This window comes from Pseudophryne corroboree, chromosome 2 (genome assembly GCF_028390025.1).
Source record: "Pseudophryne corroboree isolate aPseCor3 chromosome 2, aPseCor3.hap2, whole genome shotgun sequence".
In the NCBI taxonomy this organism is placed as follows: Eukaryota; Metazoa; Chordata; class Amphibia; order Anura; family Myobatrachidae; genus Pseudophryne; species Pseudophryne corroboree.
In genome coordinates, this window is record NC_086445.1 from 1,009,194,681 (window position 1) to 1,009,216,604 (window position 21,924).

The window sequence follows — 21,924 nt, forward strand, 5'->3', positions numbered from 1 at the left end:
ACAGTACGGTAGTCCACGGCTGTAGCTACCTCTGTGTCGGCAGTCCGTCCATAATTGTATACCACCTACCCGTGGTTTTTTTTTCTTTCTTCTTTATACATACATACTACATCTCATTATCATCCAGTCTATATTAGCAGCAGACACAGTACAGTACAATAGTCCACGGCTGTAGCTACCTCTGTGTCGGCACTCGGCAGTCCATCCATAATTGTATACTAGTATCCATCCATCTCCATTGTTTACCTGAGGTGCCTTTTAGTTGTGCCTATTAAAATATGGAGAACAAAAATGTTGAGGTTCCAAAATTAGGGAAAGATCAAGATCCACTTCCACCTCGTGCTGAAGCTGCTGCCACTAGTCATGGCCGAGACGATGAAATGCCAGCAACGTCGTCTGCCAAGGCCGATGCCCAATGTCATAGTACAGAGCATGTCAAATCCAAAACACCAAATATCAGTAAAAAAAGGACTCCAAAACCTAAAATAAAATTGTCGGAGGAGAAGCGTAAACTTGCCAATATGCCATTTACCACACGGAGTGGCAAGGAACGGCTGAGGCCCTGGCCTATGTTCATGGCTAGTGGTTCAGCTTCACATGAGGATGGAGGCACTCAGCCTCTCGCTAGAAAAATGAAAAGACTCAAGCTGGCAAAAGCAGTAGCACCGCAAAGAACTGTGCGTTCTTCGAAATCCCAAATCCACAAGGAGAGTCCAATTGTGTCGGTTGCGATGCCTGACCTTCCCAACACTGGACGTGAAGAGCATGCGCCTTCCACCATTTGCACGCCCCCTGCAAGTGCTGGAAGGAGCACCCGCAGTCCAGTTCCTGATAGTCAGATTGAAGATGTCAGTGTTGAAGTACACCAGGATGAGGAGGATATGGGTGTTGCTGGCGCTGGGGAGGAAATTGACCAGGAGGATTCTGATGGTGAGGTGGTTTGTTTAAGTCAGGCACCCGGGGAGACACCTGTTGTCCGTGGGAGGAATATGGCCGTTGACATGCCTGGTGAAAATACCAAAAAAATCAGCTCTTCGGTGTGGAACTATTTCAACAGAAATGCGGACAACAGGTGTCAAGCCGTGTGTTCCCTTTGTCAAGCTGTAATAAGTAGGGGTAAGGACGTTAACCACCTCGGAACATCCTCCCTTATACGTCACCTGCAGCGCATTCATAATAAGTCAGTGACAAGTTCAAAAACTTTGGGTGACAGCGGAAGCAGTCCACTGACCAGTAAATCCCTTCCTCTTGTAACCAAGCTCACGCAAACCACCCCACCAACTCCCTCAGTGTCAATTTCCTCCTTCCCCAGGAATGCCAATAGTCCTGCAGGCCATGTCACTGGCAATTCTGACGATTCCTCTCCTGCCTGGGATTCTTCCGATGCATCCTTGCGTGTAACGCCTACTGCTGCTGGCGCTGCTGTTGTTGCTGCTGGGAGTCGATGGTCATCCCAGAGGGGAAGTCGTAAGACCACTTTTACTACTTCCACCAAGCAATTGACTGTCCAACAGTCCTTTGCGAGGAAGATGAAATATCACAGCAGTCATCCTACAGCAAAGCGGATAACTGAGGCCTTGGCATCCTGGGTGGTGAGAAACGTGGTTCCGGTATCCATCATTACTGCAGAGCCAACTAGAGACTTGTTGGAGGTACTGTGTCCCCGGTACCAAACACCATCTAGGTTCCATTTCTCTAGGCAGGCGATACCGAAAATGTACACAGACCTCAGAAAAAGAGTCACCAGTGTCCTAAAAAATGCAGTTGTACCCAATGTCCACTTAACCACGGACATGTGGACAAGTGGAGCAGGGCAGGGTCAGGACTATATGACTGTGACAGCCCACTGGGTAGATGTATGGACTCCCGCCGCAAGAACAGCAGCGGCGGCACCAGTAGCAGCATCTCGCAAACGCCAACTCTTTCCTAGGCAGGCTACGCTTTGTATCACCGGTTTCCAGAATACGCACACAGCTGAAAACCTCTTACGGCAACTGAGGAAGATCATCGCGGAATGGCTTACCCCAATTGGACTCTCCTGTGGATTTGTGGCATCGGACAACGCCAGCAATATTGTGTGTGCATTAAATATGGGCAAATTCCAGCACGTCCCATGTTTTGCACATACCTTGAATTTGGTGGTGCAGAATTTTTTAAAAAACGACAGGGGCGTGCAAGAGATGCTGTCGGTGGCCAGAAGAATTGCGGGACACTTTCGGCGTACAGGCACCACGTACAGAAGACTGGAGCACCACCAAAAACTACTGAACCTGCCCTGCCATCATCTGAAGCAAGAAGTGGTAACGAGGTGGAATTCAACCCTCTATATGCTTCAGAGGTTGGAGGAGCAGCAAAAGGCCATTCAAGCCTATACAATTGAGCACGATATAGGAGGTGGAATGCACCTGTCTCAAGCGCAGTGGAGAATGATTTCAACGTTGTGCAAGGTTCTGATGCCCTTTGAACTTGCCACACGTGAAGTCAGTTCAGACACTGCCAGCCTGAGTCAGGTCATTCCCCTCATCAGGCTTTTGCAGAAGAAGCTGGAGACATTGAAGGAGGAGCTAACACGGAGCGATTCCGCTAGGCATGTGGGACTTGTGGATGGAGCCCTTAATTCGCTTAACAAGGATTCACGGGTGGTCAATCTGTTGAAATCAGAGCACTACATTTTGGCCACCATGCTCGATCCTAGATTTAAAGCCTACCTTGGATCTCTCTTTCCGGCAGACACAAGTCTGCTGGGGTTGAAAGACCTGCTGGTGAGAAAATTGTCAAGTCAAGCGGAACGCGACCTGTCAACATCTCCTCCTTCACATTCTCCCGCAACTGGGGGTGCGAGGAAAAGGCTCAGAATTCCGAGCCCACCCGCTGGCGGTGATGCAGGGCAGTCTGGAGCAACTGCTGATGCTGACATCTGGTCCGGACTGAAGGACCTGACAACGATTACGGACATGTCGTCTACTGTCACTGCATATGATTCTCTCAACATTGAAAGAATGGTGGAGGATTATATGAGTGACCGCATCCAAGTAGGCACGTCACACAGTCCGTACTTATACTGGCAGGAAAAAGAGGCAATTTGGAGGCCCTTGCACAAACTGGCTTTATTCTACCTAAGTTGCCCTCCCACAAGTGTGTACTCCGAAAGAGTGTTTAGTGCCGCCGCTCACCTTGTCAGCAATCGGCGTACGAGGTTACATCCAGAAAATGTGGAGAAGATGATGTTCATTAAAATGAATTATAATCAATTCCTCCGCGGAGACATTGACCAGCAGCAATTGCCTCCACAAAGTACACAGGGAGCTGAGATGGTGGATTCCAGTGGGGACGAATTGATAATCTGTGAGGAGGGGGATGTACACGGTGATATATCGGAGGATGATGATGAGGTGGACATCTTGCCTCTGTAGAGCCAGTTTGTGCAAGGAGAGATTAATTGCTTCTTTTTTGGGGGGGGGTCCAAACCAACCCGTCATATCAGTCACAGTCGTGTGGCAGACCCTGTCACTGAAATGATGGGTTGGTTAAAGTGTGCATGTCCTGTTTATACAACATAAGGGTGGGTGGGAGGGCCCAAGGACAATTCCATCTTGCACCTCTTTTTTCTTATATTTTTCTTTGCGTCATGTGCTGTTTGGGGAGGGTTTTTTGGAAGGGCCATCCTGCGTGACACTGCAGTGCCACTCCTAGATGGGCCCGGTGTTTGTGTCGGCCACTAGGGTCGCTTATCTTACTCACACAGTCAGCTACCTCATTGCGCCTCTTTTTTTCTTTGCGTCATGTGCTGTTTGGGGAGGGTTTTTTGGAAGGGCCATCCTGCGTGACACTGCAGTGCCACTCCTAGATGGGCCCGGTGTTTGTGTCGGCCACTAGGGTCGCTTATCTTACTCACACAGTCAGCTACCTCATTGCGCCTCTTTTTTTCTTTGCGTCATGTGCTGTTTGGGGAGGGTTTTTTGGAAGGGACATCCTGCGTGACACTGCAGTGCCACTCCTAGATGGGCCCGGTGTTTGTGTCGGCCACTAGGGTCGCTTATCTTACTCACACAGTCAGCTACCTCATTGCGCCTCTTTTTTTCTTTGCGTCATGTGCTGTTTGGGGAGGGTTTTTTGGAAGGGCCATCCTGCGTGACACTGCAGTGCCACTCCTAGATGGGCCCGGTGTTTGTGTCGGCCACTAGGGTCGCTTATCTTACTCACACAGTCAGCTACCTCATTGCGCCTCTTTTTTTCTTTGCGTCATGTGCTGTTTGGGGAGGGTTTTTTGGAAGGGACATCCTGCGTGACACTGCAGTGCCACTCCTAGATGGGCCCGGTGTTTGTGTCGACCACTAGGGTCGCTTATCTTACTCACACAGTCAGCTACCTCATTGCGCCTCTTTTTTTCTTTGCGTCATGTGCTGTTTGGGGAGGGTTTTTTGGAAGGGCCATCCTGCGTGACACTGCAGTGCCACTCCTAGATGGGCCCGGTGTTTGTGTCGGCCACTAGGGTCGCTTATCTTACTCACACAGTCAGCTACCTCATTGCGCCTCTTTTTTTCTTTGCGTCATGTGCTGTTTGGGGAGGTTTTTTTGGAAGGGCCATCCTGCGTGACACTGCAGTGCCACTCCTAGATGGGCCCGGTGTTTGTGTCGGCCACTAGGGTCGCTTATCTTACTCACACAGTCAGCTACCTCATTGCGCCTCTTTTTTTCTTTGCGTCATGTGCTGTTTGGGGAGGGTTTTTTGGAAGGGACATCCTGCGTGACACTGCAGTGCCACTCCTAGATGGGCCCGGTGTTTGTGTCGGCCACTAGGGTCGCTTATCTTACTCACACAGTCAGCTACCTCATTGCGCCTCTTTTTTTCTTTGCGTCATGTGCTGTTTGGGGAGGGTTTTTTGGAAGGGACATCCTGCGTGACACTGCAGTGCCACTCCTAGATGGGCCCGGTGTTTGTGTCGGCCACTAGGGTCGCTTATCTTACTCACACAGCGACCTCGGTGCAAATTTTAGGACTAAAAATAATATTGTGAGGTTTGAGGTATTCAGAATAGACTGAAAATGAGTGTAAATTATGGTTTTTGAGGTTAATAATACTTTGGGATCAAAATGACCCCCAAATTCTATGATTTAAGCTGTTTTTTAGGGTTTTTTGAAAAAAACACCCGAATCCAAAACACACCCGAATCCGACAAAAAAAATTCGGTGAGGTTTTGCCAAAACGCGGTCGAACCCAAAACACGGCCGCGGAACCGAACCCAAAACCAAAACACAAAACCCGAAAAATTTCCGGCGCTCATCTCTAATTTATACCCCTTTCACATCGCACAAATAACCCGGTATCGACACGGCATATTGCCGTGTCGAACCGGGTCAGTGTGCGATGTGAAAGGTCCTTTGACGATTTAGCGGGTCGCCTGACCCGGTAATTCAACCCGGTAAAAAAGAAGAGTTTTACCCGGGTTGATTACCGGGTCAGGTGCGGTGTGAATGGGAGCCGTGTCGATGCGACACGGTTCCCATTCACAGCATTGGGAGAGGCGGCGCAGGAGATGAGCTCATCTCCCGGCGCCGCCTCCACCCCCGCCCCTGCTGCTGCTGCTCCCTCCGCTGCTATGGCAACCGACCCGGTATATTGCCGGGTCGGAAAGCCAGCAGCGGAGCGCAAATGCCGGATCCCACCCGGTAAGTACACGTTTGTCTTACCGGGTAGGATCCGGCATTTGCGGTCTGAATGCGGTATTAGCCTCAGAGGCAGTGGGTGGGGTGCTAATCCAGAATTAAGTGGTCCCAAGCCTGCAGGGGTGTATATACACACATAATTTTGAATATATTGGGGGGAGGGGGCCTGGACTGCACACCCTGGCTACTTATAATGGGATGTGGTACCTAGCTGGGACTTAGTACTACAACATAGAAACAAGAAAGCAGGTGCACCATACAACCATTGGAATTATAATAAACTAAACCATACATCAAATCCTAGGTTCTTGGCACAAAATTGGTCAATATTATGAGCCTGCCCACTGATCGTCAAGGTGACCTCATCGGGCAGGTCCCTAACATTACAGGTGTAGCTTTACATGGCTTGCTCATGAGTTAGTAGACCCAAGTAACTTTTTGTGTTAATCCTTGAAGATATTGTTTACAAAGACATTGTGATCAATGTGTACAATACATATCACAATATTAGATGGAACTAATGTCTTTGTAAAATGACTGTAGTTCCGCTGAGATATCTATCTATCTATCTATCTATCTATCTATCTATCTATCTATCTATCTATCTATCTATCTATCTATCTATCTATCTATCTATCTATCTATCTATCTATCTATCTATCCAGTATATATAGACAAATTTGTTGGTACCTGTCCATAAAAATGAACCAGTGTTTTTCACTGAATTAACTTGAAAGTGGCAAAAGTCACTGGCATCCAACATTATTTATTACATATTTAATAGAAATATTACATTGTAATAGATGTGTGATTAATAACAATATTTTCAATAAATCAACAAATGAAAATGACGGACAAAAAATATAGAACCCTATAACTAATATTTTATTTCACAAGATTTCTGTAGCTTTCAATGAGACTTCTGCCCCTGTCAGTAGGAAGTCTGGTGCACTCTTCCTGAGCAAACTGCTCTAGCTGCCCCAGGTTTGATAGGTGCCTTCTACAGGCAGCATGTTTTAGCTCTTTCCTTAGTTGTTCAATAGGATTCAGATCAGGGCTCATAGAGGCCACCTCAGAACAGTCCAATGTTCCGTTCCTGTCCATTCTTGGGTTGCTGTTAACTATGACCTGTGACTGACACACAGAGCTTTCTGACACTGGGCAGAATGTTTAATTCCAAAATGCTTGTATAGCCTTGTTATTTTGTTGTGCCCTGCGCAGATTCAAAGCAACCTATGCCAGATGCAGGCCCAAAACATATCCAGGCACCTGCATAGTCTACAGTAGGTATGGGGTTCTTTTCTTGTCATACTGTAGAGGTGATGTGACTTGCCAAACACCTCCAGTTTTTAATCATCTGTCCAAAGGACTTTCTCTCAGAAGCATTGTATTAATGTGTATTAGAAAATTCCAGTCTGACTTTTTTTAAAAGTGGAGTCCTCCTGGGTCTTCTTCCATGGTGCTAACTTTTGCCCAAAAAGCGCTGGATGATGTGATCAGACACTGTCGGACCTTGACTTTGGAGTTCAGCTTGTATCTCTTTGGATGTTTTCCCTGGATCATTTTTACCATTTTTACTATGCTTCCTTTTAACCGATTTTCCTCTTACAGCCATGTCCAGAGAAGTTGACTACAGTAACATGCACTTTAAACTTTTTAAAAATATTTGCAATTGAAGTCACAGGAACATTATGCTGCTTGGACATGGGCCCTCATTCCGAGTTGATCGCATGTAGCAACTTTTTGCTGCTCGTGCGATCAACTTGACGCCGCCTATGGGGGAGTATATTTTAGCATAGCAGGGCTGCGATCGCTTGTGCAGCCCTGCTATGCTAAAAAAGTTTCCTGCAAAACAAGACCAGGGTAAAAGTTACTTACCCTGTGCGACGGATCCAGCAACGAAGGTCCTGGGATTGACGTCAGACATCCGCCCTCCAAATGCCTGGATCCACCTGCGTTCGCCTCACCACGCCTTGAAAATGGTGAGTATCCACCCCAGAACGCCTCCCGCCTGTCAGTCATCATATGACGCCGCTGCAATAACTTTCTACGCTGGCGACGTTGCTGCCCGGCGAGCACTGTCGCCGGGCAAAGACGAGCATGGGCATTGTGGGCGCCGCGCAGCTGCAGTCTTGACCCGTTCGCACCGCAGCGAAGAACCGCTGTGTGCGAACGGGTCGGAATGACCCCCATGGTCTTATAGTCTTTACGTTTAATATGCATGTCTATAATATTCTTCCTTATCTCCTCAGACAATTCTCTTCTTTGTTTTCTCTGGTCCATGTTCAGTGTGGTGCACACAATGATACCAAACTGCAGAGTGACTACTTTTCTATATTTGAATGACTGATTAGAAGATTGAAGACATGTGTGATGCTAATTCAAGAAAGTAATTAGTTTGAAATATCACTATCATCCATTGTTTGTTTGGTTTCTATGGGGTACCAAAAGACCATTTTAGAATTTCTTTGGAGAATCAGCAATAAGTAATTTACCTCTTTTGCACAGAAAAGTTAGCCACAGATAATTTGGTTAAAGATTGGGAAGAGACACTACTTAAATGCTCCTAGTACCTAGTATCCATATTCATCAAACGTAATCACTTAACACGGTTAGCCATAGCAAAGACCTCCAGGTATACATGAGACAATACATTTTGATTCCACCACTTTTCAGGATAATGAAGCATTGTTTCAAAGAGGTGTAAGGGTACCAGGAAATGTGGCCATGCCTGTATATTTATAAATAAAAGTATGTGGCTCAACACTTCCAGGAACTCAAACAGGGTGCATGGTAGGAGGGCCTTTAGTTTTCGTACGCACACTAAAGCTAGGTACACGTTATACAATTATTGAGACAATTTGCCATTAATCAGGTGCTTGGCCTGTATTATTACATAGTGGGCCTGATTCAAGTTTGTAAGCAATGCAAAATAGCACATAACTGGGCAAACCATGCTGCACTGCAGGTGCAGCAGAACTTGTAACGTGCAAAGAGGGTTAGATTTGGGTGGGGTGTGTTGAAACTGAAATCTAAACTGCAGTGTAAAAATAAAGCTGTCTAACATTTGCGGGCTACATGCAAAAACAACTAGTATTTACCCTGCACACAGAAATAATATTTCTCATACGTCCTAGAGGATGCTGGGGACACTTCAAGAACCATGGGGTATAGACGGGATCCGCAGGAAACATGGGCACTTTAAGACTTTCAAAGGGGTGTGAACTGGCTCCTCCCTCTATGCCCCTCCTCCAGACTCCAGTTTTAGTTTTAGAATCTGTGCCCAGGCAGACTGGATGCACTGTGAGGAGCTCTACTGAGTTTCTCTGAAAAAGACTTATGTTAGGTTTTTTATTTTCAGGGAGAACTGCTGGCAACAGTCTCCCTGCTTCATGGGAATGAGGGGAGAGAAGTCAGACCTACTTCAAGTGAGTTCAAAGGCTCTGCTTCTTGGCTACAGGACACCATTAGCTCCTGAGGGTTTGGAACACTAGGTACGCCTAGGGGTTCATTCCCAGAGCCTGGCGTCACCCCCCTTGCAGAGCCAGAAGTCAGAAGACAGGTGAGTAGAAGAAGATAGAAGACTTCAGTGACGGCTTTGAGGTACCGCACAGTGATCACGCTGCGCGCCATGCTCCCACACACAGCGGCACTACAGGGTGCAGGGCACGGGGGGGGGGGGGCGCCCTGGGCAGCATATAAAACCTCATATGAGACCGGCAAAGAGTGGTATAAGTGCCTAGGCACTAAATCCTAACCCCCGCCAGTATAAATATGTTAAAAATTAGCGGGGCTGAAGCGCGCCATAAAGGGCAGGGCTTAGCCCTCACAGCTCTACTCAGCGCCATTTTCTCTTCACAGAGCTGCAGAGATGCTGGTCCTTCCTCAACACTGCTGTACAAGTAACAGGGTGCAAACGGGGGGGGGGGGGGGCACAGTTAATTTGGTGCAAAATAAGTTCATTATATAAGCGCTACAGGTCTGAGGCATTATATAAGAGTTTCAGAACCGGGATAAGCGCTGGGTTGTAAGCTGGCAAACTCCCTTTGTGTTTCTCTGACAGGCTTTACTGTGGGTCTGTCCCCTATATGCCCAGTGTGTCTGTGGGTGTCGGTACACGTGTGTCGGCATGTCTGAGGCTGAGTGCTCTTCCCAGGAGACTGTATTAGGGACAGAAACAGCTGTGGGAGTGACCCTGTCGGCACCACCGACTCCTGATTGGGTAAATGTGTTGAATGCTTTGAATGCTAATGTGGCTCTTATTAGTAAGAGATTGGATAAATCTGAGTCTCAAAACCAGGCATGGAAGAAATCTGTGGAGGTTGTGTTATCACAAGTCCAGACCTCCTCGGGGTCACATAAGCATTCGTTTGCTCAGTTGGCAGACACAGATACTGACACGGACACTGACTCCAGTGTCGACTATAGTGATACCAGAGTAGACCCAAAATTGGTAAAGAACAATCAGTACATGATTGTGGCGATAAAAGACGTATTGCGTATCACTGAGGACCCTACTGTTCCTGATAAAAGGGTCTGTATGTATAAGGGAAAGAAACCTGAGGTAACGTTTCCTCCCTCATATGAACTGAATACTCTTTTTGAAAAGCTGTGGGAAAATCCTGACAAAAAGTTTCAGATTCCCAAAAGGATACTGGTGGCGTATCCGTTCCCCTCTGGGGATAGAGAAAAGTGGGAGTCACCCCCCATTGTGGACAAGGCTCTATCACGGTTGTCTAAAAGGTGTCTCTACCGTCTTCTGACACGGCAGCCCTTAAGGATCCTGCGGATCGTAGACAGGAAAATACGTTAAAATCCATTTAAGTCACCACAGGTACACTACTCAGACCAGCAACTGCATCTGCGTGGGTGAGTAGTGCTATCGAGAAGTGGGCAGATAACTTGTCATCTGATATAGATACCCTGGATAGGGATAGCATCCTTTTAACGCTGGGTTATATCAGGGACGCTGCAGCCTACCTAAAGGAAGCGGCGAGAGATATTGGCCTTTTGGGATCAAAGGCCAATGCCATGGCAGTTTCAGCTAGGAGGGCATTGTGGATTCATCAATGGAATGCTGATGCTGACTCTAAGAAAGCTATGGAGTCTCTACCGTATAAAGGTGGTGTATTGTTTGGTGACAGCCTCGCTGATTTGGTATCTACGGCTACCGCGGGTAAGTCGTCTTTTTTGCCTTATGTTCCTCCACAACAATAGAAAGCTCACCACTATCAGATGCAGTCCTTTCGGCCAAATAAATACAAAAAAGGCCGAGGTTATCCCTTCCTTGCTAATAGAGGAAGAGGAAAAGGTAAGAGATCTCCAGCCGTGGCGGGTTCCCAGGAGCAGAAGTCCTCCCCGGCTTCTGCCAAATACACCGCATGACGCTGGGACTCCTCTGCGGGAGTCTGCACCGGTGGGGGCACGTCTCAAACTCTTCAGTCAGTTCTGGGTTCATTCGGACCTGGACCCATGGGTATTAGAAATAGTGTCCCAGGGGTACAAACTAGAGTTTCAAGACGTTCCCCCTCGTCGATTTTTTCAAATCGGCCTTACCAGCTTCTCTTCCGGACAGGAAGGTTGTATGCGATGCAATACAAAAGTTGTGTCAAAATCAAGTCATTATCAGGGTTCCCCTGTCACAACAGGGAGAAGGCTTTTATTCGAGTCTATTCATGGTCCCGAAGCCGGACGGCTCGGTCAGACCAATTCTGAACCTAAAATCCCTCAATTTCTAACTAAGAAAATTCAAATTCACGATGGAATCTCTCCAAGCAGTGATCTCCAGTCTGGAGGAAGGGGATTTCATGGTGTCGGTCGATATAAAGGATGCCTACTTACACATCCCCATATATCCTCCGCATCAGGCTTACCTGAGGTTTGCCATTCAGGATTGTCATTACCAATTTCAGACGTTGCCGTTTGGTCTGTCCACGGCTCCGAGGATTTTCACCAAGGTAATGGCGGAAATGATGGTTCTCCTGCGCAAGCAAGGAGTCACAATTATCCCGTACTTGGACGATCTCCTGATAAAGGCGAGATCCAAGGACAAACTGGTGCAGGACATTACGCTCTCCCTGACAGTTCTGCAACAACATGGTTGGCTCCTAAACTTGCCAAAGTCACAGTTAATTCCGACGAAACAGCTGTCGTTTTTGGGAATGATTCTAGACACAGAATTACAGAGAGTCTTTCTTCCAGTGGAAAAGGCTCTAGAAATTCAGAGTCTGGTCAAACAAATTCTGAAACCAGCGAGAGTGTCAATTCTTCAATGCACTCGATTGCTGGGGAAGATGGTGACGGCCTACGAGGCCATTCGATTTGGTAGATTCTAGAGATGAGCGGGTTCGGTTCCTCGGAATTCGAACCCCCCCGAACTTCAGCCTTTTTACACAGGTCCGAGGCAGACTCGGATCTTCCCGCCTTGCTCGGCTAACCCGAGCGCGCCCGAACGTCATCATCCCGCTATCGGATTCTCGCGAGGCTCGAATTCTATCGCGAGACTCGGATTCTATATAAGGAGCCGCGCGTCGCCGCCATTTTCACACGCATTGAGATTGATAGGGAGAGGACGTGGCTGGCGTACTCTCCGTTTATAGTTACTGTTAGTAGTTAGTTGATCTGATTGCTGCTTAGCTTATTGTGGGGAGGATTGGGGAGAGCTGTTAGGAGGAGTACAGTCAGTGCAGAGTTTTGCTAGTTTTTTTAAATCCGTTCTCTGCCTGAAAAAAACGCTCCATACCATATCTGTGCTCAGCCTCAGTGTGCTGCATGATATATCTATCTATGTATATCTGACTGTGCTGAGTGCTCACTGCTCACACAGCTGAATTGTGGGGGAGACCGGGGTGCAGTTATAGCAGGAGTACAGTGCACACTTTTGCTGCCAGTGTGACTGACCAGTGACCACCAGTATATTGTTTGCCTGAAAAAGTTAAACACTCCTGTGGTGTTTTTTTTATTATTCTATAAACGCATTCTGCTGACAGTGTCCAGCAGGTCCGTCATTCATTATATTATATAAATATTTACCTGCAGTAGTGTTATATTTTTTTTGTTCATCTCTATCATCTTTATCATCTCTATATTAGCAGATGCAGTACGGTAGTCCACGGCTGTGGCTACCTCTGTGTCGTCAGTGCTCGTCCATAATTGTATACCTACCTGTGGTGGGTTTTTTTTTTCTATCTTCTTCATACTAGTAGTTTAGGAGTCTGCAGACAGTGTCCAGCAGGTCCGTCATTATATTATATATACCTGCCGTAGTGATATATATATATTTTTTTTATATCATTATCATCTCTATACTAGCAGACGCAGTACGGTAGTCCACGGCTGTGGCTACCTCTGTGTCGTCAGTGCTCGTCCATAATTGTATACCTACCTGTGGTGGTTTTTTTTTTCTATCTTCTTCATACTAGTAGTTTAGGAGTCTGCTGACAGTGTCCAGCAGGTCCGTCATTATATTATATATACCTGCAGTAGTGATATATATTTTTTATATCATTATCATCTCTATACTAGCAGACGCAGTACGGTAGTCCACGGCTGTAGCTACCTCTGTGTCGTCAGTGCTCGTCCATAATTGTATACCTACCTGTGGTGGGGTTTTTTTTTCTATCTTCTTCATACTAGTAGTTTAGGAGTCTGCAGACAGTGTCCAGCAGGTCCGTCATTATATTATATATACCTGCCGTAGTGATATATATATATTTTTTTTATATCATTATCATCTCTATACTAGCAGACGCAGTACGGTAGTCCACGGCTGTGGCTACCTCTGTGTCGTCAGTGCTCGTCCATAATTGTATACCTACCTGTGGTGGTTTTTTTTTTCTATCTTCTTCATACTAGTAGTTTAGGAGTCTGCTGACAGTGTCCAGCAGGTCCGTCATTATATTATATATACCTGCAGTAGTGATATATATTTTTTATATCATTATCATCTCTATACTAGCAGACGCAGTACGGTAGTCCACGGCTGTAGCTACCTCTGTGTCGTCAGTGCTCGTCCATAATTGTATACCTACCTGTGGTGGGGTTTTTTTTTCTATCTTCCTCATACTAGTAGTTTAGGAGTCTGCTGACAGTGTCCAGCAGGTCCGTCATTATATTATATATACCTGCAGTAGTGATATATATTTTTTACATCATTATCATCTCTATACTAGCAGACGCAGTACGGTAGTCCACGGCTGTAGCTACCTCTGTGTCGTCAGTGCTCGTCCATAATTGTATACCTACCTGTGGTGGGGTTTTTTTTTCTATCTTCTTCATACTAGTAGTTTAGGAGTCTGCTGACAGTGTCCAGCAGGTCTGTCATTATATTATATATACCTGCAGTAGTGATATATATATATTTTTTATATCATTATCATCTCTATACTAGCAGACGCAGTACGGTAGTCCACGGCTGTGGCTACCTCTGTGTCGTCAGTGCTCGTCCATAATTGTATACCTACCTGTGGTGGGTTTTTTTTTTCTATCTTCTTCATACTAGTAGTTTAGGAGTCTGCTGACAGTGTCCAGCAGGTCCGTCATTATATTATATATACCTGCAGTAGTGATATATATATATTTTTTATATCATTATCATCTCTATACCAGCAGACGCAGTACGGTAGTCCACGGCTGTAGCTACCTCTGTGTCGTCAGTGCTCGTCCATAATTGTATACCTACCTGTGGTGGGTTTTTTTTTTCTATCTTCTTCATACTAGTAGTTTAGGAGTCTGCTGACAGTGTCCAGCAGGTCCGTCATTATATTATATATACCTGCAGTAGTGATATATATATATTTTTTATATCATTATCATCTCTATACTAGCAGACGCAGTACGGTAGTCCACGGCTGTAGCTACCTCTGTGTCGTCAGTCACTCGTCATCCATAAGTATACTAGTATCCATCCATCTCCATTGTTTACCTGAGGTGCCTTTTAGTTGTGCCTATTAAAATATGGAGAACAAAAATGTTGAGGTTCCAAAAATAGGGAAAGATCAAGATCCACTTCCACCTCGTGCTGAAGCTGCTGCCACTAGTCATGGCCGAGACGATGAAATTCCATCAACGTCGTCTGCCAAGGCCGATGCCCAATGTCATAGTACAGAGCATGTAAAATCCAAAACACAAAATATCAGTAAAAAAAGGACTCAAAAACCTAAAATAAAATCGTCGGAGGAGAAGCGTAAACTTGCCAATATGCCATTTACCACACGGAGTGGCAAGGAACGGCTGAGGCCCTGGCCTATGTTCATGGCTAGTGGTTCAGCTTCACATGAGGATGGAAGCACTCAGCCTCTCGCTAGAAAAATGAAAAGACTTAAGCTGGCAAAAGCACAGCAAAGAACTGTGCGTTCTTCGAAATCACAAATACACAAGGAGAGTCCAATTGTGTCGGTTGCGATGCCTGACCTTCCCAACACTGGACGTGAAGAGCATGCGCCTTCCACCATTTGCACGCCCCCTGCAAGTGCTGGAAGGAGCACCCGCAGTCCAGTTCCTGATAGTCAGATTGAAGATGTCAGTGTTGAAGTACACCAGGATGAGGAGGATATGGGTGTTGCTGGCGCTGGGGAGGAAATTGACAAGGAGGATTCTGATGGTGAGGTGGTTTGTTTAAGTCAGGCACCCGGGGAGACACCTGTTGTCCGTGGGAGGAATAAGGCCATTGACATGCCTGGTGAAAATACCAAAAAAATCAGCTCTTCGGTGTGGAAGTATTTCAACAGAAATGCGGACAACAGGTGTCAAGCCGTGTGTTGCCTTTGTCAAGCTGTAATAAGTAGGGGTAAGGACGTTAACCACCTCGGAACATCCTCCCTTATACGTCACCTGCAGCGCATTCATCATAAGTTAGTGACAAGTTCAAAAACTTTGGGCGACAGCGGAAGCAGTCCACTGACCAGTAAATCCCTTCCTCTTGTAACCAAGCTCACGCAAACCACCCCACCAACTCCCTCAGTGTCAATTTCCTCCTTCCCCAGGAATGCCAATAGTCCTGCAGGCCATGTCACTGGCAATTCTGACAAGTCCTCTCCTGCCTGGGATTCCTCCGATGCATCCTTGCGTGTAACGCCTACTGCTGCTGGCGCTGCTGTTGTTGCTGCTGGGAGTCGATGGTCATCCCAGAGGGGAAGTCGTAAGACCACTTTTACTACTTCCACCAAGCAATTGACTGTCCAACAGTCCTTTGCGAGGAAGATGAAATATCACAGCAGTCATCCTGCTGCAAAGCGGATAACTGAGGCCTTGGCATCCTGGGCGGTGAGAAACGTGGTTCCGGTATCCATCATTACTGCAGAGCCAACTATAGACTTGATTGAGGTACTGTGTCCCCGGTACCAAATACCATCTAGGTTCCATTTCTCTAGGCAGGCGATACCGAAAATGTACACAGACCTCAGAAAAAGACTCACCAGTGTCCTAAAAAATGCAGTTGTACCCAATGTCCACTTAACCACGGACATGTGGACAAGTGGAGCAGGGCAGACTGAGGACTATATGACTGTGACAGCCCACTGGGTAGATGTATTGACTCCCGCCGCAAGAACAGCAGCGGCGGCACCAGTAGCAGCATCTCGCAAACGCCAACTCTTTCCTAGGCAGGCTACGCTTTGTATCACCGCTTTCCAGAATACGCACACAGCTAAAAACCTCTTACGGCAACTGAGGAAGATCATCGCAGAATGGCTTACCCCAATTGGACTCTCCTGTGGATTTGTGGCATCGGACAACGCCAGCAATATTGTGTGTGCATTAAATATGGGCAAATTCCAGCACGTCCCATGTTTTGCACATACCTTGAATTTGGTGGTGCAGAATTATTTAAAAAACGAGAGGGGCGTGCAAGAGATGCTGTCGGTGGCCAGAAGAATTGCGGGACACTTTCGGCGTACAGGCACCACGTACAGAAGACTGGAGCAACACCAAAAACGCCTGAACCTGCCCTGCCATCATCTGAAGCAAGAAGTGGTAACGAGGTGGAATTCAACCCTCTATATGCTTCAGAGGTTGGAGGAGCAGCAAAAGGCCATTCAAGCCTATACAACTGACCACGATATAGGAGGTGGAATGCACCTGTCTCAAGCGCAGTGGAGAATGATTTCAACGTTGTGCAAGGTTCTGCAACCTTTTGAACTTGCCACACGTGAAGTCAGTTCAGACACTGCCAGCCTGAGTCAGGTCATTCCCCTCATCAGGCTTTTGCAGAAGAAGCTGGAGACATTGAAGGAGGAGCTAACACTGAGCGATTCCGCTAGGCATGTGGGACTTGTGGATGGAGCCCTTAATTCGCTTAACAAGGATTCACGGGTGGTCAATCTGTTGAAATCAGAGCACTACATTTTGGCCACCGTGCTCGATCCTAGATTTAAAACCTACGTTGTATCTCTCTTTCCGGCAGACACAAGTCTGCAGGGGTTCAAAGAACTGCTGGTGGGAAAATTGTCAAGTCAAGCGGAACGCGACCTGTCAACATCTCCTCCTTCACATTCTCCCGCAACTGGGGGTGCGAGGAAAAGGCTCAGAATTCCGAGCCCACCTGCTGGCGGTGATGCAGGGCAGTCTGGAGCGACTGCTGATGCTGACATCTGGTCCGGACTGAAGGACCTGACAACGATTACGGACATGTCGTCTACTGTCACTGCATATGATTCTCTCACCATTGAAAGAATGGTGGAGGATTATATGAGTGACTGCATCCAAGTAGGCACGTCAGACAGTCCGTACGTATACTGGCAGGAAAAAGAGGCAATTTGGAGGCCCTTGCACAAACTGGCTTTATTCTACCTAAGTTGCCCTCCCACAAGTGTGTACTCCGAAAGAGTGTTTAGTGCCGCCGCTCACCTTGTCAGCAATCGGCGTACGAGGTTACTTCCAGAAAATGTGGAGAAGATGATGTTCATTAAAATGAATTATAATCAATTCTTCCATGGAGACATTCACCAGCAGCAATTGCCTCCACAAAGTACACAGGGAGCTGTGATGGTGGATTCCAGTGGGGACGAATTGATAATCTGTGAGGAGGGGGATGTACACGGTGATGAATCGGAGGATGATGATGAGGTGGACATCTTGCCTCTGTAGAGCCAGTTTGTGCAAGGAGAGATTAAGTGCTTCTTTTTTGGTGGGGGTCCAAACCAACCCGTCATTTCAGTCACAGTCGTGTGGCAGACCCTGTCACTGAAATGATGGGTTGGTTAAAGTGTGCATGTCCTGTTTATACAACATAAGGGTGGGTGGGAGGGCCCAAGGACAATTCCATCTTGCACCTCTTTTTTCTTTCATTTTTCTTTGCGTCATGTGCTGTTTGGGGAGTGTTTTTTGGAAGGGCCATCCTGCGTGACACTGCAGTGCCACTCCTAGATGGGCCAGGTGTTTGTGTCGGCCACTAGGGTCACTTATCTTAGTCACACAGCTACCTCATTGCGCCTCTTTTTTTTCTTCTTTGCGTCATGTGCTGTTTGGGGAGTATTTTTTGGAAGGGCCATCCGGCCTGACACTGCAGTGCCACTCCTAGATGGGCCAGGTGTTTGTGTCGGCCACTAGGGTCGCTTAGCTTACTCACACAGCTACCTCATTGCGCCTTTTTTTTTCTTTGCGTCATGTGCTGTTTGGGGAGTGTTTTTTGGAAGGGCCATCCTGCGTGACACTGCAGTGCCACTCCTAGATGGGCCAGGTGTTTGTGTCGGCCACTAGGGTCGCTGAGCTTAGTCACACAGCTACCTCATTGCGCCTCTTTTTTTCTTAGCGTCATGTGCTGTTTGGGGAGTGTTTTTTGGAAGGGCCATCCTGCGTGACACTGCAGTGCCACTCCTAGATGGGCCAGGTGTTTGTGTCGGCCACTTGGGTCGCTGAGCTTAGTCATCCAGCGACCTCGGTGCAAATTTTAGGACTAAAAATAATATTGTGAGGTGTGAGGTGTTCAGAATAGACTGAAAATGAGTGGAAATTATGGTTTTTGAGGTTAATAATACTTTGGGATCAAAATGACCCCCAAATTCTATGATTTAAGCTGTTTTTTAGGGTTTTTTGAAAAAAACACCCGAATCCAAAACACACCCGAATCCGACAAAAAAAATTCGGTGAGGTTTTGCCAAAACGCGTTCGAACCCAAAACACGGCCACGGAACCGAACCCAAAACCAAAACACAAAACCCGAAATATTTCCGGTGCACATCTGATTCCATGCCAGAGTGTTTCAGTGGGACCTGTTGGACAAGTGGTCCGGATCCCATCTGCACATGCACCGGAAAATAATCCTGTCCTCCAAGACCAGAATCTCACTCCTGTGGTGGCTGCACAGCTCTCACCTCCTAGAGGGACGCAGGTTCGGGATCCAGGACTGGATCCTAGTGACCACGGATGCGAGTCTCCGAGGCTGGGGAGCAGTCACACAGGGGGAAACCTTCCAGGGAAGATGGTCAAGCCAGGAACTTTGTCTACACATAAACGTTCTGGAGTTAAGGGCCATTTACAACGGCCTTCTTCAAACGGAACATCTTCGCAATCTGCCCGTCTTGATCCAGTCGGACAATATAACAGCAGCAGCGCACATAAACCGCCAGGGCGGAACAAAGAGCAGAGCGGCAATGGCAGAGGCCACAAAAGTTCTCCGCTGAGTGGAAAGACATACAAGCGCTCTGTCAGCGATCTTCATTCCAGGAGTGGACAACTGGGAAGCAGACTTCCTCAGCAGACATGATCTCCATCCAGGAGAGTGGGGTCTTCATCAAGAGGTCTTTGCAGAAGTGACAAGTCGTTGGGGAATTCCTCAAATAGACATGATGGCGTCTTGCCTCAACAAGAAACTTCAGAGATATTGTTCCAGGTCGAGGGACCCTCAAGCAATAGCAGTGGACGCCCTAGTGACACCATGGGTGTTTCAGTCGGTGTATGTGTTCCCTCCGCTTCCACTCATTCCAAAGGTGCTATGGATCATAAGAAGAACAAAGATTCAGGCGATCCTCATTGCTCCGGACTGGCCAAGGAGGGCTTGGTATACGGATCTTCAGGAATTACTCATAGGAGATCCCTTGCCTCTTCCTCTACGAGAGGATCTGTTACAGCAGATCCAAGAAGGCTCCTACAACAGAATTTCAGTTAGGACGTTTTCTCCATTTTCTACAAGCAGGTGTGGATGCGGGCCTAAAGTTGGGCTCCATTAAAGTACAAATTTCAGCCTTATCGATTTTCTTCCAAAAACAATTGGCCTCCCTTCCAGAAGTTCAGACTTTTGTGAAAGGCGTGTTGCACATCCAACCTCCCTTTGTGCCCCCTGTGGCACCGTGGGATCTTAACGTGGTGTTGCAATTCCTTCAATCTCATTGGTTTGAACCTTTACAAAAGGTGGAGTTGAAATTCCTCACTTGGAAAGTGGTCATGCTGTTGGCCTTGGCATCCGCCAGGCGGGTGTCTGAATTGGCGGCCTTATCTCACAAGAGCCCGTATTTGATCTTCCATGAAGATAGAGCAGAATTGAGAACTCGTCAGCAGTTTCTGTCGAAAGTGGTTTCATCGTTCCACTTGAACCAGCCTATTGTGGTGCAAGTGGCTACTGACGCCTTGCTGGAATCGAAGCTTCGCGATGTAGTAAGAGCTTTGAAAATTTATGTCGCCAGAACGGCTCAGTTTAGGAAAACAGAGGCTCCGTTTGTCCTGTATGCTCACAATAAAATTGGAGCTCCTGCTTCCAAGCAGACTATTGCGCGCTGGATCTGTCATATGATTCAGCAGGCTCATTCTACTGCTGGATTGCCGTTACTGAAATCTGTGAAGGCCCATTCTACCAGAAAGGTGGGCTCATCCTGGGCAACCGCCCAGGGGGTCTCGGCTTTACAACTTTGCCGAGCGGCTACTTGGTCGGGTTCAAACACCTTTGCGAAGTTCTACAAGTTTGATACCCTGGCTGATGAGGACCTCATGTTTGGTCAATCGGTGCTGCAGAGTCATCCGCACTCTCCCACCCGTTCTAGAGCTTTGGTATAAACCCCATGGTTCTTGAAGTGTCCCCAGCATCCTCTAGGACGTATGAGAAATTAGGATTTTAATACCTACCGGTAAATCCTTTTCTCTTAGTCCGTAGAGGATGCTGGGCGCCCGTCCCAGTGCGTACTGTATCTGCAGTTATTAGTTATGGTTACACACATGTTGTGTTACATTTATTGTCAGCCTGTTGCTGATGTTGTTCATGCCGTTGACTTGTGTTGTTGAATGCCATGTTGTACGCCGTGCTTGAGGTGTGAGCTGGTATGTATCTCACTTTAGTTTAACAATAAATCCTTTTCCTCGAAATGTCCGTCTCCCTGGGCACAGTTCCTATAACTGGAGTCTGGAGGAGGGGCATAGAGGGAGGAGCCAGTTCACACCCCTTTGAAAGTCTTAAAGTGCCCATGTCTCCTGCGGATCCCGTCTTTACCCCATGGTTCTTGAAGTGTCCCCAGCATCCTCTACGGACTAAGAGAAAAGGATTTACCGGTAGTTATTAAAATCCTATTATCCCACCCAAATCTAACTCTCTCTGCACATGTTACATCCGCCCCACCTGCAGAGTAGCATGGGTTTGCCCAGTTGTGTGCTCTTTTGCGTTGATTACAAACCTAAATCAGGCCCAGTGTGTATAATCATTCCTGTGATAAATCGTAGAAATCATGGTCACATTTTATAATTGCTCCTTTTATAATTGGTTGGCCTCAATGTACCGATATTGTGCAGCAATAATCTGACAATATTTCCATGTTTTTCAGTGTGCAGTGGCAGAAAATTGGTTACTTAAAAAAAAAAAAAAATCTCTTAACATGTAGATCAGATATTGGTGAATCATATTTGCTGAAAAATTGCCCCAATTGTCAAGAGACGAAAAAAAAAAAACCAGACAGTCGGCACTTACTGTAGCTAAAGACCAGGGGGTAAATTTACTAAGGTGGGAGTTTTTTTTTAGAACTGGTGTTATCGCCCATAGCAACCAATCAGATTATATTATCTTTTAGAAGCAGCTAGATAAATGTTAAGTATAATCTTATTGGTTGCTGCTATGAGCAACTCAGCAAGATAACCATTTCTTAAAAACTCCCACCTTAGTAAATTTACCTTTAGTAGTATGCTGGATAGCAACTTGTCCATTCCAACATTTCAGTCAGGAGTGAATTTTTTTTCTTGGACATAAAGAGCATGTGTTCATACTAGTCACCTACACTTAATTGCTTACCAGTTAGCTAAGGAAACACCCACATTGTAATCACATGTGCAACAGCCTTTACT